Source organism: Apus apus, chromosome 3 (genome assembly GCF_020740795.1).
Source record: "Apus apus isolate bApuApu2 chromosome 3, bApuApu2.pri.cur, whole genome shotgun sequence".
Lineage (NCBI taxonomy): Eukaryota > Metazoa > Chordata > Aves > Apodiformes > Apodidae > Apus > Apus apus.
In genome coordinates, this window is record NC_067284.1 from 71,191,999 (window position 1) to 71,211,530 (window position 19,532).

General features: G+C 36.8%; 1 protein-coding gene across 4 annotated transcripts in view; it reads right to left on the minus strand.

Moving 5' to 3' along the window:
- THADA (THADA armadillo repeat containing) overlaps positions 1–19,532 on the minus strand; it is a 168,987-nt gene that overhangs the window by 62,878 nt on the left and 86,577 nt on the right. The window lies entirely within an intron of this gene.

The following is a 19,532-nucleotide window of genomic DNA, read 5'->3' on the forward strand; positions in this document are numbered from 1 at the left end:
TCCTAAACATGAAAAGGAAATATTGGAGAACATATGAAAACTAGTACCAATTGCAGAGTGGAGAGGGACTGTCCAAGCTCAGCACTCATGGTACCCATCCTCTCCACACATATGAGAGGACACGTGACACCCACTCCTGACACAAGTGACAATGGCTACATCAACCTACTTAGTTTTTACCTTTCCCATCCATATGCAAGCAAACAGGAAACACCTATGTGAGTTAATTTCTCCATGAGAAAACACGGAGACACATGTTGCAGTACTGAAGCCTAACGGGAAAGATCTTGCCTGGGTTAAGGAGTTCTGTACACATGTGATGTGGAAGCTGGACTAGGAGTGCTACCTCTCCCTCTTTCTTTCATTTGTCTTACAGTCTCCAAATTTGAAATTCTGTTTCTAGACATGGATGGACATGACAGGGTTTCTATGCAAACTGAAAAAGTACATCCCCCAGTACTTACAGAAACTGGCGATGTGCAGAACTTTAGGAAGCTTCAGAGGTGTTACCAGACCATTTCTGACAATACATGTATGAGCATTTTATATGGACACACTTGTAATGTGTGACAGTATTAGCGCTTCATAGTTACAAAGCGACAATTTTATGACTAACGGATCAAGCTGAGGCCTTCAATTCACTTTGGGAAAAGAAAAACCTTCATATCCAGATTTTTACATCTCAGATCTTGGTTTCCTGCATTCCAGCTGTCACTTCTGCCCGGGGTTATTCTTTTTTTGTTTGTTTGCTTGTTTTGGAAACACAAGCACTGCTGCATAGCATTAACTTGACACAATTTCATCTGGGTTATTTTTTGTGAAATTATTCAAGTGGAAAAACAGCTGCAGTGGTTTCAAATAAGCACGGAAACAGAAGAGATGTCAAGAGACTATCTAATCCATACAAACACTGAGGCAAGGTCTAAACATTTTCCAATGAAACAAATATCTGACTGTCATCTAATTCTGAAAACAGCCAACAAAGCAGATTCCAAATATTTGTATGCAACCTCTTCTAGTGTTTACCCTCAAAATTCAAGCTCTTGAGGCAAGGTGTTGCTCTTCACTGCCACCCTGGCTCTCACAGTAAACAACTATTCTCTGGACACCATTCAGTCAGTCCAGATTTTTTCCTAGTGAGGTACTTATTAAATACAGAGATCCCACTGGGGCCCCTCTGACAGAACAATGAAATAAACGCCCATCTTGCCTTGTTAGCAGGTGCTCTGTAGGCAAGAGATGTCATAGAAAGAGAGCTGTCATTTTTACTTTTTTTTCTTAAATCTTCTGAAGCCCTCTGTACTGAATATCATTTTGTTGGCAGCAGACCATTTTTTTCTAAGATGGTCTTTCCAAGTTTTTTTTTTTTTTTAAATCTTCATCTTTTTCTACAAAGCACTGTGCAAAAGTGCAAACTTGCAAACATCTGGGAGTGTCATCAGAGAGCTCTACCTTGAATCCTCTTCTCTCTGCTCATGCAACTCTCTGCTTATTAAAATGCTTTATGAAGTATCTACTCAAATTAACCTTCTTCATTAAAACCGATGCCAAAGTTTCCATTACTACTGATTTCTCTGTATTTTTTGTGGCTTGCCCTTAATCTCTGTCAAGTAATGGACACTGCAGAAAAAAAAGGCATGAAAAAGGAAAACAGTGCACATTGTTTTCTCTTCTATTTCTCTGAAGCGCTTAATATTGCCTTTTATATCCTCTTCTAATTGAAAGCCATTTGGTGCCTTAACCTTTCTCATTTTATTTTTCTGTGCTTTTGTTCATTTCCAGGAATGAGAAGGGATTTACCTCTAAGCAACAATATAAAATAAGTTTCACAATTGTGAAGGGGCTATCATATTTTTTCCTAGAAGTATAAATTACTTTAATCTCTTCAGCTTTGAAAACAACTCTCAAAGTGCCTCCCTCCTAAAGACACAGGAAATCCAAGTAGTTTGATAGTTCAACCAAAAGGTCTTGGGAGTGGGAAAACTGTGCGCACTCAATCAGTCAAATTTGTGGATGTCAGTTAGTCCAGGTAGAAAATTCACTACTGAAAACACAAAAATCCTCTGCAGTTCAGTCTCTATATGAGCTGTATCCTTGTAATATTCAGATGGTAAAAATTTGAGACATGAGCCATATTTAAGCAGTAGAATTAGAAGGTGCAACTCATGTAAGAATTTTATTCACTGAGGAAAAATGTTGGCATTCATCAAAGACAATGTTCAACTAGAATGGTTTATGCTGTTCCAACTTTTGACATGCAAAATCCCAATTTACTCATTATTTTGGTGCAAGCCCTCTGTCATTCCTTCAGAACCCCTCACCAAATTTAAGAGATCTTCAAAGCCTTTCCCACAAAGGAGCTGCTTTTTTCAGCATAACATTTTATAAAGTCTAAACTAAATTTAAAATTTTAGTTAATGTTCACATGTTTTGATTCAAAGCCTTATTTTCTGTATACTAAAACTGGAGGCAAACAAACAAACAATCTGTTAAAGTTAACCCCAGTGGTTCTTCACTTCCATCATGTTTGATAAAGGTAATAAAATAGACAGGCTTTCCAGCACATGGGTCTCCTCGAGCCAAAGTACTACTCTGTTTTAAATATTCTGGTACATCCCTCACTTATGCATAACTGCAATGAGGTCTCAGTGTTCCTCTTATATGTGGGATTGGGTTTTTCTACCACACTAAAGCAACATACAAATAATTTCTTATTTTTTAAAGATAGTTTTACAAGAGACATGCACAATCTGCAGAGGAAGACTTACAGGATGACAGCTATTATCTTTAAATTTTACATGAACTAAACACCAAGAAAGCAGCCTGAAACATCTCTGACATGCTGAGAGTCTTCTCAAAGGGACTGAAGGTACAACACCCAGGCTATTGTACACAGTCCTGTGGAACCCTGCATTAAGGATGGCTAGTTGTTGGATGCTCACAAACCTTTTCTTTCCCCGAGTAGGCTGTTGGGGAGTCAGTCTAATACACCAGTAAGACTGTAGAGACTTGCCTATCAACCCGGGCAAGAGTTGCTAAAACAGTGCAAGCCATAGGAAGTCCAGATACTTGGATACATAATGGGGAAGAGTCTCCAGCCATTCCCAACTTCTAGTACCTCCCCTCCCTTATTTTGCTTCATCCTTGTTCTTCAGCTGTTGAAGCCTCAAGAGAAAGGGAAAAAGAGGAGGTGGGTGGGGAAAGGAAGAGCCAAAAAAGGAAACAGCAGCTTGGTTCCCTGCTGGCATATCAGCACACACATCCTTCTCTCCTGTTCACATCCATCCCCCACCAAACAGCAAGCCCTCAGATACAACTCTGAGAACCTTCTGTGTCTCCCAGTCATGACATGAGAAAGTTGAGCGTTTTCCTTGTACCCAAACAGACCTTAAGACATGACATTTGCTATTTGTTCATTTTGGATGATCAAGTAATAAAAAAACCCCACAAAAAACACATTACTTTGTTGAAAAAAAAATAAATACTTAAATGATTAGACAACAGCTAAGTAAAAAATGTAAACCATGAGAAAAGACATTTTTCTCCCACACATCAACTTTGATATGATATGAAACTGATAATTATCTTTAGCAACATTCGTATCAGCCCAAATTGCTGTATTCAAGCTGTGAAATACACTATTAGAATAATGAAACACTGCGACTGTTGATGAAAACTTGTATAAAATACAAAAACTAACAAGTGCATTTAAATCGTTTTTGATGCCAAGAGTTCTCCTGCATATATAGAGACACTGCAAATACAACACAATCTTGTAATAGCCAAAAAGTTGATCTATTGTGACACACTTTCTAACTAACTTAAATTAGCATTTGTTTTATAGGAGGAACTAAGGTTTCTGAAATTTATAATGAACTTTTAACTTCAAATAATGATTAAGTGGATACATGATGTGCCTGTCCATGTGTTCATTTTTAAAAGAAAAGAGTTTTCAGTATGTTGCTGCATTTATTTTTTTTAAAATCTGATTTTAAAAAAAACAAAAACAAAACCAACAAAACCAAACCAGTGAAGGTTATATAATTTGACACTTCTCAGTGAAGTATCAAAGTTAAACTTTTCTCTCCCTAAGCTGACCTGCAGTAATAAAACTTCTGCATGCATGCACTCAGCTATGTTTGGAGGAAATTAAGCATACAATACAAATATTCACATTCCTAAGTGCAAGACTAAAACAATGCTTCCAGTGTTCAATTTACTGCTTCTTGAAGAAAAAAAAAGGCAAATTGACATCACCCTAAACTGTAAGTTCTTAGCATAGACCATTCAACCCTCTAAAAAAATAAAAAATTGAGGAATACAGATGATTCAGCAGCTGAAAGAAAACACTGTAAAATTACTAAGCCCAGAAAAATAAGCCACTCATCAACCTATAGAGGTTGAAGCAACAAGGAAAGGCAAAAGAGGGTGTTTCAAAATGGCAGCAGTAAGGAGGTGACTGAACTAAGCTAAATATGGCTTTGCAGAACTGTTCCATCTAAAGCTTTTATTCGAGTATGAACAGGCTAGTGAGAAAACCTCGAACTTTTCTTTTCTTCTCTCATTTAAAGGGAGATAAAACGTTATTCTTCTTACATGATAAATACAACTGCCAAGTTACCTACGTATTTTCAAAGTGAGGCTCAATTTTTCATTTTTTTACTATGACCATGTAGATAAAAACTGGCAAGCTGCTCTGACAGGTGAAGGCATTTTTATTAGGAAGATAAAATGTTCAAAGTTAAAATAATTATCTCTAGGGAAAAACAAGCCCTAAAATCTCTTTTTTCTTAAAGATGAAAAGTGCCAGTGTGATAATTATAATGGGACTAAAAACCTCAACTATATCCCCCCAGTTTTGCAAGAAGGTATCTATACAAAAATAGATGTGAGAGTTTATAACTCTCTAGTTACCTTCTGGCATCATTCTGGTCTGAAAAAATTTATACTTGTGGAAAACAAATTTAATACTTTGTCACCAGCAAGTATGGCATGAATAGAATCCCCACAGTTCATGCCACTTTTGCAAACAAAAGTAGCTAAACAAGTTGCAGGATAATAGTTTTAAATTAGTACAAAACCACAGTGCTGGTGCCACCCCTGTGCCCTGCATTCTCCTGGCACATGATTCATCCTCTCTGCTAAACCACACTGAGGTTTAGCAACTCTGTGAAAAGATTAATGCTACTACAATAAGGCTTTCCTTCATTCCAGGTATTTAGTTATGAGAAAAGCTGATAGAAGGTGTTGAGGGGGGCAGAGTAAATATTCAGATTTATCCCCACATTTAAAACACAATATATTGAAGAGGAATTTCAAATACTTATCAGTTTGCTTGCCATCCCCAAATAAATACGTTAGAAAAGCCATAATTTATTACATGATTACCATAGCCCTGCATCACTTAAACATTCCGTATTATTACAGGCATCATCCTTTGTTCCTACCACCTCCCTTCTTTGAAGTCTTTAATTTCATGATGGTCATTTCACAACTAACAGATCACATTATTATTTCTGTCAAATATGAATTATATGATTGTCATATATGAATATTTGCATGGATTAAACTCAGGCTGAAGTTGAAATACTTCCCTCTGCAAATATTTTTCTGAAAACTGTATACATTCTTTTTCTTTTAAAGCAACAGCTGGTTGACAGTTCTATTTTTCCTTAATTTCATCTTTGTTTTGTCAGAACATTTCATCATCTAATTACACAATTTTGATTTATTATTCATAAGATGGGCTTTTAAATCCTTCCAAATATATCCATCAAAATTCATAAAGCCAGGCTTATAAAAGAATCAAGTTGTTTTAATTAAAATACGGGCATGTTTTGATTGAATTTAAAAGTTGTAAAATAAGGTATGAAAGCATCTAAAGCTATGACTAAAAATACAATACTTGTTAACTCCATGTAACTGAGCAAGAATAACACAGCTGCTTAATAATCTGAAAATTATGAATGTGCCATAACTAATGAAAGGTACTAAATGCAGAAACAGATAAGTAGCTTTCTTCTCAGACACAGATATATAGCATAAACCATACACTACTAAAAACATTCTTAAAACTGAAGATAAACTGCTTTTGTCTAAAACAAACCAACAAATGTGAAATTTTACAGATCAAAGTTCTTGTAATACCAGGTTTATTAGGTTTTTCTTCCTATTTTAGTCAGGGTGAAATTGAATTTCAGCTTAAAACTTGTGTATGCAGCTCATTCTGTATTATGAGAAAACAAAACAATGAGAAGTTTACTGCCAGCTGACATCATATTCATTAGTGCTACTTCTTTGAAAGTTCTAGCTATATTTTCTCTTAATAGTACATTTTTCGCCTATTTGCACAGAAACCTGATACCAGGTCTGCCTTTATAATTATTAGGACTTTTTTACCATTAGGATTTAAGATACTTTAAAAGCTGTTATTCATCTTAGAACTGAAGTTACATGTGCTGGGCAGAGAAGCTCAACTAAAAGACCTGGCTGATGAGCAAACAAAACCTCAAATAGATGGCGCTAAGAAAAGGCAAAACTGACTGATGAGTGAGGGTCTCACACATCCTCCTAACCAGCTGGCTTGACCAGAGATGAAAGAAGATACTGTGGAGCTGGTGGCATTTCCACTCTCTGCAGACACTCCTATTATCTTCCCAGCAGCATGTAACCGAAAGTCTAGAGAAAAGAACTGACCAGAATATATGGTGGAAGCAGTTAAAAACTGTGCTCAGCCTGTATTTCTGATTGGCACAAACTTTAGGAAGCATACAATGAAGTCTCCTCTTCCAAGTCTACATCTTGACATCACAGAAGCCCACCCATAACTGTCTTAAACCATCTTCCTCAAAGGATGGCAAGTTTTCACCCTCCTTCAACCATCTTTTTTCCTTTTTTTTCCTTTTTTTTTTTTTTTGGGTGGGGTGGTGGTGGTGAAACACTTTGAAATTATTCTATCCCAGCTTACGTCCCCATAACACAGTTATCCTGCACACATCTACATGAAGGAGACAAAATGCACATAAAAGACCAAGGTACACACCCTTGTTTACTAACAGATATTTACAATTAGGAAGAATATTAAAGGATACAGCTACCCCACTGACACTAAGAAGGCGATGTGTAAGAAACAGTCAGTACAAACATGTTTATAAAAGTACTTATAAGTACATTGCTATTTGACCCCACAGCTTTGGTGGTTTCAGCAGAGGTGATCTTCTGTCTCAGGAATGTCTGCATTAGCACACAAGCTGAGAAAATAATTAGAAGTAAAAAGCATCAAATCAATATAGTTATTTCCTAAACTCACATTATAACATAAAATTAAGCAAAACTTGCAGCTTCAGAAAGCAATCTCCTTCTCTCAGCTAATGATTTTAAACTTATAGAAGACAAAATACATATACAGGTCTCTCTCTAACAGAATAAAAAAATTCAGTATTTCTTAAGCCTGGGGAATAATTTGCCCCATTAAATGTCTGAATATACCCATGAAAAAAGTGGTGATTGCAGGGTCATGTTAAGTCTTCCAAAAGCTTTTCCCCATTCATACATCAAATCAGTCATAACCTGTTGTTGTAAGTGCCTGTGTATGAGGATTAACTTCCCCTTCCATTGTTGCACATTTACAAGCATATTGTCACTTTTAATGGCTCCATTTACACTAAGGAACTTAATACTGCCAGTTGCACTCTTTTGTCTGAACTCTAAGCCAACATTATAAAGCTTGCTGAACTTAGTGTAAGACTGCTTGTTCTTCCACACAGACACTCCTGCATTTCTCTTGGAGTGCAAATAATAGGGAAAATGTCCCTTCCTTAAAAAAAAACCCTCACATAGTTAGTTGCTGGTAACAACAGGGACACCAGGGACAACAGCTATACAGATACATACACACCATCCATGTTGGTGCCTAGACCCTGAACTCAAATGCTGTGCCCCTCCATCATAGGGTAACAGAGTGGAAGGCAGGTAGAACTCATGAGTATTTTCCTTGCCAAAATTATCCTTAGAAAAAAGGAACATGCCACTGACACATGCAAAAAAGTGATTTTCTGTCTAGACAATTGAATTCCAAGTGTAAGCATCAAAATGGGCAGTTCAGCTTTACAAATGCAGTATATAGGACAACAGCAGTAAGGAAGGTGCTTGTAATGCAAACTCTTTTTTCATTACAGTAACATCTAGAAAGCAATTTATGTAAGAAGATCCCACTGAGATGTACCATGACAGGGAAAAGACAACCCTCAGCCAAACAGCCTTCCTATATTTTTAGTCTCACTGTAGTACAAGGCAGTAGTATTCAGCACAGGAGGATGTGGATACAGCCACATCCAACAAGGAAGATCACTTGAGAGAAAATGACTGGCTTCCTGAAATACCTATCAGCCTTTTGCTTCTTCTTCATGAATTATGAAGAAATAAAGCTTTTACTTATATAATGGCATATTGCTTCTCCCTTTTTATAGTCTCTCCCTGTGCCACATATTCCAAAAGGATTATAATAGAATGAAATCTTGCAGACAAGGTAACAGAGAGATGAAGTGATTTAACTAAAATCTAAAGGGGATGAATCCCAGAAACAGACTTAAATCAGATTAAGTTCCAGTTCACAGATTGTAAGCATGTGCGTAAGAATTTCTGCAGGGAGAAAAAAAATTACTAAATTCTGGTTTAAGTATACCTAAGCCCTTCAAAGTACTTTGCTCTCCAGAGAAAACAGTGGGAAGAATACATACATGCCAGTAAGCTGTAGACTGCATGAATATAAATGCACAGCAAGTATACACAGTATTTCCTCAGTTATCAGTTTTGGACCACTGATTATCCTGAAGTTTTCTACTGCTATCACATACTTCTTGAAACTATGAAGTCCATAGAAACAGAGAACTTATGATGAAACTTAAACCACAGCAAATACATGAATCATGCTACTGCTGAAACTCAGCAGATTTTTGTCTTACACATATGGACAAGCTATTTATAAATTTCTACTTCCCATCAGGCTCAGCATGATGTCAGCTTACAATAACAAGTTAATGTTTTCCAGTAATTTTCACAGTGCCATTTAACTGCAAGTGCCCTAGCCAAGGTAAACTTTCGGGCAAGGAAAGGACTAACTGCATAATCAAAGAACAAGGTTAATGAATTTTGGATGTCCGCTGTGAACACTTGGAATTCTACCTGCAATACATTTCTATTTTGTTCCCAAAGTTTAATCTCATTAACCAGCTGATTACACCTCCCCAAAACAGTTCAAATATTCTGATTTTAATTAGCCACAAAGCTTCATCACCTTGTGAAGTTTTTTCCCCCCAGACAAACAAGCATCCTATGCTATCACAGAAAGTGCCAAACTCAAAGCTATCAAACATTTCCTGAACTCTAATAAGCTCATGCACTGTTTTACAATCAGCAGCATCACAACAGATAAACTCTGCCTTTGCAAATTCATCCATAACAGACAAGTTCCAAAGAAAAAATGATTATATTTGCTGGGGCTCTTCTCTTCAGAGGCATTAGAAGCTGTCCAGGAAAATCTGTTCTTTATTATTATTTTTCCCCTTCCCTCTACCACTCACATGCAATTGCTCAGATGTGTTTTTGCAAAAGGGAATGTCAACAAAAACAGCATTTATGGCAGAAAGGTTTCTTTGAAAAGCTAGTTCTTCCAACACATTTCCTTACTTAAGACCACCTTCTTCAACATTTGCATATGCTTCCCTTTGACTTTACTGTCCCAAAGGAGTACAGCTGTCTCTTAGTCTCTAAAAATAGTTCTAAGAAGTTTTTAAAACCTGCTGTAGCTTGACCCTCCAGTCTTTGGCTACTGAACAGCAGAGAGGTTTCCTTCTGACCACAGCAGTGCCGATGGTAGATGTTGCCATGTCTACCCCTTGCTCTACGCTATGTCCTGCTGAAGCTTGACAACTTCAACTCTCCTAGCCACACTTCTAATGAAAGCAAACTCTCCACTCCCTTTAGTCACATGAGTTAGGTTAGCAGAGGCCTGCTATATCAATTGAGCAATTCTTACTACGTTTTACTGACAGCTCAGGGAGGACCAAGAGCTGATCTGTGGCAGCTGCTACTCCCAGCAGAAGGCTAGTGAAGATCAGCTGGATATGGACTGCTGTGCATAAGCTGCTTGCAGAGTTCAAGCCTACAGAAATCCTCTGGCATCAAAGCTTCAATACTGTCAATGATAACAACAACCAGGCAATGCATCCATTTCACTACATGCCAGATTTGCTCAAGGCAGCTGAAAACCATTCTGCATCAGGAGAACCAAATAAACATCAAATGCAAGGTGGTCACAGTATCTCAGTGGGTTCTTCAGCATCTTTCTCCTCTGCAGTCAGCACCAGTTCGGTCCTGCTTGTGTTCATCTCCACCCACCACTCGACAGGCAGTATCCCATCCCTTTTGTATTTTACCAGTAGCTGCAATTGCAAGAGCATCCTCTAAAACCAATAGTTTCTTTAGTTAACAGATTAAACACTTTCTGTTTGCTACCTTTAGACAAATTAAACTTGATTTCAAGGAAAGCTGATAAACCATAAATAAAGACGCAAAAAAGTGCCACATAGAATGGCTCCTTGTCACATTATTACAGTGTTGCAATATTTAGAGCACTGAAAGTGTCTGTGCCATGTCTTGTCCTAAACCCTGACCTGGAGATATCCATGATCTTGGTCATCAACAGATTCTGCTGGGCATTGATGGTTTATATTGAAGGATTATCACATAACACAGCATTATTTTTTTTTTTTGGGGGAAGCAGTAAAATTTACTGTAGAACTAAAACTACAGTAAAGCACATATAACAAAGTATGATTACTTCAAATACATACAAGCCTTAAAAGTATTTAAATTTGGTAAAAAAGGCAATAAAACAAGTTAGCAAGAGGAATCTATGGAGGTAGCTTAGGAGCTCACATATTCTACACAATTCCGTGAGTTAAGTGCATTTGGAAAAAAAAAAAAGAGAGAACTCTGTTTCAAACAAAGTTCCTTTTTGATCCCTCTCCAAACACTATTAAGGCTTTTCTGAGCACTTTATCAGTCTTGTCTGCCTTACATTAAAAATTATCAACCAGCTGCAAAAGGGGAGTCCACCAATTTATTTAGTCACTTAATGTTACGGAAGATGAGTGCTCTCCTAGTAAGAAACAGACATTACATTTTTCATGACAAAAATCTGTTAAGAGATCCTCTAACAGATAGCACTATGTACAATGCAGCAGCAATACTGAGTATGAATGTTTTGTATTACAGACCATGAAAGTAAAGAAAAATTTACTCAAGTTTATAATCTAGTTCTCTGTTTTGGTTACTGTACAAATTGGACAAATACTGTAACTGCCACCCAACACCCCCCCCACCACCATTTTTTTCCCTTTTTCCCAGGAAAATGACACAAACTAAAAAGACCCAAAACAAGCTTCTCTATGAATTCAGTTATGAGTATGTGACAATAAACGCCTCCTGCTCATGACACGACACTGAAATTGAATGGCATCGTCCATCAATCCAGGGACACCTCTGAAGTGTTTTATGCTTGTGTAATTGCAACACTGCAATTGATTTGAGGATTTTTGTGGCTAATCATGGTACTGTAATTGTACTCAGTGAAGTTGTTTCTGTAAAACCCCAGGGATCACCCCCATAGATAAAGCCATTATAAGTCCCATTCATGTACTGACTGAATCAAAAAGCATGTACGACTGACTCCCAACTTCTAAATCTTTCTTCCTGTTGTCCTATGCAATCTTTATAAATAAAATTAAAATAAAGGATAACACACAGATAAAATACAAATTCCTCTGAAAGGAAAAAGCTGATGGAAAACCATGAGCAAAACTGAACTAGTCAAACAGTTGATGGAAAAAAGTGTCAAATGCTGCAGTGTTATAAATATCTCTCTGAGGAAATCTGTCAGCTAATATCAAAGGCTATTGTGCTCTCAGAGAGTAAAAGACCCAAGAAGTTACTGCAGTAATAATCTGAGAGCTGGACATGATCAATTTAACAACATCCACAACTCAATTTAAGAAATGTTAAGGATGAGATAATTTATTTGGACCATGTGATCATGGAAGCTCACAAATTAAAAGTTCACATGAAATTAACTTCTTCAACTGTTCACAAAGTCCCACATTATACAGTACAGAAACCGGCACCAAATGTCATTAGAGCTATTAATTCTTATGTCAGATTAGATTAAAATGACAAAGCTGTATATTCAACGTAGCTGTCTGAAAGATCTACAAGTTATAAATAACTTTGTACATATCTAAAAGTGCAATATGGCTTTTCAGAAAGATTAAACATGAAGAACATGGAACAAATCTCTATGGGTTACATTACTTTGCAGTTCTATTTCCTTCTCTAATACCATATATCTACCTCTGATACCAACAGTTTATATTTTTTTAGTGAAAACATTACTATGTTTTTACTGCTAAAGGCAGTACGATGTAACAAAGATAAGCTTTTTCCTCCACAGGGATCATTGAGTGCCAAGACACCGTCTCGTATGTATTTTAAAACTAGTTAAACATAGAATGCTTGTTTTGACTTTTGTAACCTCTTTCTTTCATTTATGACAACAGAAGATGCCTGATGTTGTAATATAATTTTCAAACATCTGATGGAGTGCAATAATCCAACAGAAATAATTACAGTCATAAGAGTATTGCCTCATCAGTTCCTAATAATCTACACAATCTACTGTAGTTCGGTTAATTTCAAAATAATTTCTTACAATATGATAATTCAGAAGTACAAATGATTGACTCAAAGCAGCAAACAAATGAAAAAAACCAAGCATTTCTATTGCTTGAAGCACTTGATGCGATTAGTTCTTTTTAAGGTCACTTTTAATACAACACTATTACAACTGCAGTGGTGTTACCACCTGCTCAACAAGTCTCCTACGGGAGAGCAGTACCCAAAGGCAATTACACAAAGTCCCATCCTTTTGAAAAGCTTCAGGACTATCTATGGTCTGAGATTTTGTGCTGCAACGTACAGGATACACGCATACAGCATATGTTTTTTATTAGACATTGCATCAGGAAATAATAATTATTAACAACAAATATTTGACAGCAAGATGCATATGTGAAGTGTGTTGGTACATCTTCTTTAGGCTTCTTTGGAAGTGGGTATAGCATTCACTAGATGGGACAACACTGGCATCACCATGGTACACATGCATTGCCATGATGCTAGTAATTACTTTTGTATTAACATAATAACCTAAAAAAGTATGTAGTGTGCAGGGTGTTTCACATAAGATACTGACAATACAGTTTTAAATTTCTTATTTGTCTTTAGCTGATTTGGGTTCAAAGGTGACTCTCAAAGAGCAAAGGCTCTATCTGGTATTACTTACAGCACATGATTCAATAGGTAAAAAAATTGCAATAAAAAGAAACAACTCAAACACACACTCAAGAATAGCTCCCTTTATATTTCCTTTGAAGAAAAAAAGTGATTCTTGGTCTCTGCAGTTTCCTGTTCTGTCAGTGGTGTCTGTCTCACCAATGAAACAAGACAGTCAGAAAACCAGAGAAGACTAAATGAAAGATTTCTTGCAATTTACAAATGTGAGACAAGTATGTAATAGGCACTTTATTTGATATAAAAGTATTTTGTAGGGGGCAAGAGCAGCTTTAAGGTGGTGTTCCCAACCTTAAATTATTCTCTTCCTTGAAGAACAGCAACTTATAAAGCAAAACAAACCCAGGCATTTGGACTCTGGAAAGGAAGAAGAGGTGCTAAGAAACCTCTTAATTAAGTCATAAATATTGAAGTACTGAATTCCTAAGTGGTTTCTTGTAGTAAAAGAGAAGTTTTAATCTTATTGTTGGTGCATTTGCACCAAAAAAGGACACGTGATTTCCAAGGTTAAAAGCTTTCCCAACAGCCACTTCTGAAACAAAGATCTTTCTGCACCTATGGAAATACCTATCTGTATTTGAGGGGAAAAAAATATAACCATTGCTTATTTTCTACAATCAAAACAGGCCAGAATGAACCACTACAATCTGGAGAGGTGTCCTGCCAAAACCAGACCAAGACATTCACCTCAGACGCGAGGATGCACTGAATGAGAAATGTACACTTTTGAATAACAGTCAACATAGAGGTATATCTGACATGCACTTCCAACACCTTGGTAATAACCCTACTGCAACAAGCAACAACATACCAGGACAGCAGCTACTCTTTAAGAGTCCAGAACAGAAATTCAGAGGAGTAAACACCTGAAACAAGAGCTGGTGGGAGAGTTGATCATGAGAGTGTCAGGGAAACAGGAGAGATAACAAGAGTGCAAGCCTAAGAAGGAATGAGGGAGGCCAGAAAAGAAGCACCTGCTGCTTATCATGCCTTGAGAAGCCTCATTCATTCTTTGCTTGCTTGAAGCTGTGTAGGAGGTTTCCACATGCCCAAATATCAAGGATACTCTGATGATGCAGAGACAACTGGTATCTTTTATGAGGGAAAGAGCAGAGAAAAGGAGAGACCTTGACAGGCAATTAATTTAGAAGCATCCCCCCTGCCCTCTTCTGCAGTTAGATCAAACCTAGGCTGTTTCCACGACCTGACAAAGGCTCTACAGGATACTTCAAAGTTTAAGAGCTCCCTGCAGCTCCATTGGAAGCCATATTTTTCATGATTCAACTCCAAATCCACGTTTTTGTTGAGGACTTCAGCAACAATGCCCCAGAGCTAGGAGCTTGTTGCACTAGACAGTGGAAAACAAATTTTCTTTCAATAGAGCTTTGCTCCCACATAGCCCCTGACCTAAAAGCAAAGTATATTGGCAGACCTGTATAGTAAGACACTACCACTAGATATAACTCGGCTTGTTCTTGTCAGTTCTACCCCTTCATAAACTTTCTGTCCCATGTAGTTGCTTTATGTCAGCCAAATGCTTCCTCAGGCTGGATATCCATTTCCCATGCTCTTCTGGCCCATGTATAAACAGCATCAGCAGAACAAATTTCCAGAGTGGGCCATCAGTTCAGACTTGGGGTAATTTAGAGCCTGAGTTTAAAAAGATACTAAGTCAGACAGCCATGTGAAAGCTGTTCCTAGAAAATTTTAGCATAACAATAACTACTTCAGAAATGCAGATATTCTAAAATAATTAAGCTAATAAAACCAAGATGAAACAGTGGTAAAAAAAACTACCGCAAGAAATGCCTGTGACATATAAATAGAAAAAAATTAAAAAGCAAATAATATACTTTAAACTTGGTTGAAGAAGGAAAAAGTATGCTATATTAATTAAAAAATTCTAATTTGACTCGTGAACTCTCTGAAATTTATTTTCATGCCTTAGAAAAATGTCTTATTTTGTGTTTACTTTGTTTCTTTTCTTAGATTTCCTTGTTTTTTCTCCTCTTGTCCTTTCAATTTTTTTGTTCCACTATTTGAGATTCTCACATCCTGGCCTTCAGTAAGGCTGTCTTTACTGAGTAGTTATCCACTTAAAACCACTCGTCCCTCTTCATTCACATCTCCCATCCAGCATTCCTTTAAATGCCACTTTTTCCAGCTTTGTCAACAGGCTGAGAAAACTTTTAAAAGTGTATCCAGGAAGTGTATCCAGGATTATATTTTTTTTTGGCTCTGAAAGTTTAAAAGACAGTTTCTACATCAAAAGGAAGAGGAAAAAAACCCCTATGTGGGTGGGACTGAAAAAATGTTTTTGGAGAGGAAACGAACTCCATGGAGTATTAAATTAATCCACTGCACCACCTAGAAAAGTATTATATCTTCAGCACACTTTACAAGTTTCAACTTTTCCCTTTCCAACTGTAAAAACATCCTCTGCTTGTGACAGAGTGATAGGCTTGTTTTCCTGACTAATCACGAGGGATACTTAAAGATTTGTAATACAAAACAGGTGCAAGAAATATGCATAGAATTGAACTCCTAAAAAATTTAGACTTCACAGGAGTTCAATTGCTGTTCTGGGAGGTCTAAATCAACTTAACCAGCCAGTGTCTAAACAGTTTAACTCTCTCCAGGAAGACTGAAGTAGTAAATGTAGAACGCTGTGCCAACAGTATTTGTTTCTAGTATCTCCATCATCTAAAAAGAAAATATTTATCTGTTGTGCAAACTGTACCTATAGGAGGATTTATCTTTCCTGAGTTTAATCCTAAAAACCTAACAAAAGTTGTTCTTTATAACCACATTTGTATATAGTGTTTTCAATCACTGCACATTTATTCAAGACATTTCTAGAGAATATAGCTGAACACTAGTGATGCTTTATGCCTGTAACTGAATACCAGGCAGGGTACCTCAAATGCCTCCACAAACAGCCACCTAGCAATCTCTGCTAGCAACACGGGTTGCAGGAGCTTTTATTCATTAAGAGTGGTAGCAGGTGCATGGGATCAGGGAGGCCAAAATGTTCACATAGCAACTGTTTGCCACACCCACAGTAATAAGCATCAAAACCTAGGGTGTGGGAGAGAAGGAGGCAGTGCATGCATCAGGTCATCCATTCCACTTAACACTGGGGACAACTGTCACACTGTTCCCAGCACAATCCACAGTAGTCCTTATTTTCATTACCTCACAATTAAAACCAGCAGCAGCCTAGTTTTCACTAACTGATCAATACTGCTTATTCTGTACTAAAACCACACTTCTTTTTAAACTTCAAAGATGTGAACACAAGGTTTACAACAACAGCATTGCTCCCTGCCCTTAGTTGCTGTAGGAAGGAACTTGGGCATGATGCAGAAACTCAATGAAAAGAGTTGTAAGAGCTGTCTAAATTTATGCCCTTTTGAAAATGAGTGCCATGTCTAGGAAGTCAGACACACAGTATTTGAGAGCATTACTAATTACAGTTAAAGCAACTTCAAAGCAATGTCCAGCTAGTAGATCTGCCCAGTCAATTAGCAGAACCACATGAGTGCTTGAAAAAAAGCAGCTGGAAGAAAACCTCTGGCAAAATCTCATCAATGATTTTCTTTCAGAGACTGCCTGCTTCCATTCTTGGAACTTCATGGCATTTCTGTTGCATCCATAATTATAAATCTTGCTCTCCCCAATGCTTATTGCCTCTTTGTATCAGTGAACCCATATGTAACAGTTAATACGACTTTACAACATAAAGAAATGAGACAACCATTCTGTTATTGCCAGCTACATGTGTCTTCAACTTGACATCAATATTTCTTTTCTCTTCATACTAGTCTTAAAAGTAAAGCTTATCTTGAACACCAAAAACTGAGCTTAGAAAAGAAACAGCTGGAAGAAAGTTTCATTAGAAAACTTTTAATTACAGCATGCTTATTTCTTTGATCTGTAGATAATGAAACATGTTTATTATATTGAGTTTTTATAAGCCAACATTGAACTGCTACACTTCAAACTTTACTGCCAAGCAAAATAAAATATAACTCACCATAGTCAGTGTCTCTGCACTACTGAATAAAGCCACATAAACAATATGCTTCTTCCCCACTCATTCCCTCAGACCCTAGAGATCCTTTGTATTCAAAACTAAACAGGAAAAAGAATTTGTTCACTGACACCTCTGCTGGTAATTCACATTAAGGATTTTTGGGTCAAGCCAACAAGTAGTGTATCTCTTTCACTTAGGCACAAGGACCAACACCCAAGAATTACCTTCAAAATATATTTGCCTAATTTGTAGCTTGTTGTCATATTCTCACACCTAGCCATTGGAGACTGTGGGTTTTTACTACCTATTCAGTCCTGTAATAAAGAAGGTCCCGTGATTGCTTCCTAGCTCTTCTTCATGCATCATTCTCTGCTTTATTTTCAAATGCTCCTATTTATTTAAACTGTCTTTATTCCTCTGAGCAAGTGTTCAAGTATTTAACTCATAAAACAAGAGAGAGATAGTCATCTCAAATACCTGAAGCTTGATCTTCCTTTGTAGCAACTTAAGTTAAATCCTCCTCCTCTCAAAGAAAGGAAAAAGGCGTCCACATTCATTACGCAGGCTCTACTTTTATCAACAACAATCTGTCTTAATACAGCTCTTCTGGATAATTTAACTACCTAAAATACTATGTTTTCATTATAAATGGCTTCTTTTCATCAGCACAACTATGTACTTAATTTTTATGTTCAAGAAAGTCATGTCCCTACATCTCTGGCTCAGAGTACTCTAAGACAGGACATGTAGATGTTTCTCCAGCTGCTTGGTCTTACTCTTTTTCCTAGGCTTGAACTATTGGTCCTTGCTGGAAGCAGAGCACTGACTCTGACAGATGTCTGCATGACCCAAAATGGCTATTCTCAGGTTATGTTCTTGTCCTGAGTTTACTCCTGCCTTAATGAAGTATCTAATCATCCTTTAAATAAATTCTTCTATCTTTAAATAACTTTTTCCATCTCCCCATTAATATTTAAAACATATATAAAGCATTGATACATTTAAGCATATCCAAAGAGTTAATACATATAATTTAAAGCTCTACCATTGCACAAATCTTGCAATATTCAATGAACTCCTCAAAGAAAATCAAACAGTAGATCACTTTCCTAAAAGTCCTGTACAGACAGCAGAAAAATATGCTATACAACCATGCAGGTTTTTTAAACTATATTATTTTTTAATTCAATCAATTTAAATCAATTCTTTCATTGATTTTCAGAAAGATTAGTTGAATTCTATAGGGTGCTGCTATTCCCTGAAAAATAGTAACCTGCTAATTTCTGGTCCCACAGAAGTTGGAAATGTAACCTTTAAAGTCAGTGTTAATGTAAAATGTTACAAGGCTTACTATTTCCTATTAATTCTAATTTTTGTCACGTGCAACTAAACTGATGCAACTCAGTCTGCTTCTTAGATTTGCAAGAAATGCAACAGTGCTACTGGTTTCAAAAACAAAACTCAGAAAGGTTCAAAAACTCAAACCAATATTCTGTGCACAAAACTTCACATTCACATCATATGTCAAACAGAATTGTTGGAATTAGTTAACATTAAAACAAACAAACCCCCCCCAAAACAGGAACAAAAAAAAACACACAAAAAATACCCCAAAACCCAAACCTACATGTTTGAACTATTCTACTGTGATAATACCAATTTAGGTGATTGAAACTACAGACTTTCCTGGAAAAATTCAAAGTTTAGAGAAAATTTTAATATTAAGAGTTATAATTTGTGAAGAGTATCTGACTACTGATAGATGACACTGGAAAAAACATTAAATGAGTGGATTTCCATTTTTATGGTTGTGAAGTTTTAAACCTGCATCAAAGCATCACAAATTCTCTGTTTCATCTATCACTAGTTAAATTTTCTATTTCTTTAAGAACAGGTCATGTGCCTCCCTTGGAGGTGGTGCTTTTCTCTTGCAATGCAAAACACTGGCATACACTCACAGAACAAATTTCAGGATAAATCAGCAAGAGTGACAAGGCAGTAAGTGGGAAGACTGCAGCGAGAAGAAAAGCTACCAGCCAGACCTCAGATGAGGAGACAGGAGAATGGAGACAAACCTCTACAGAATCAG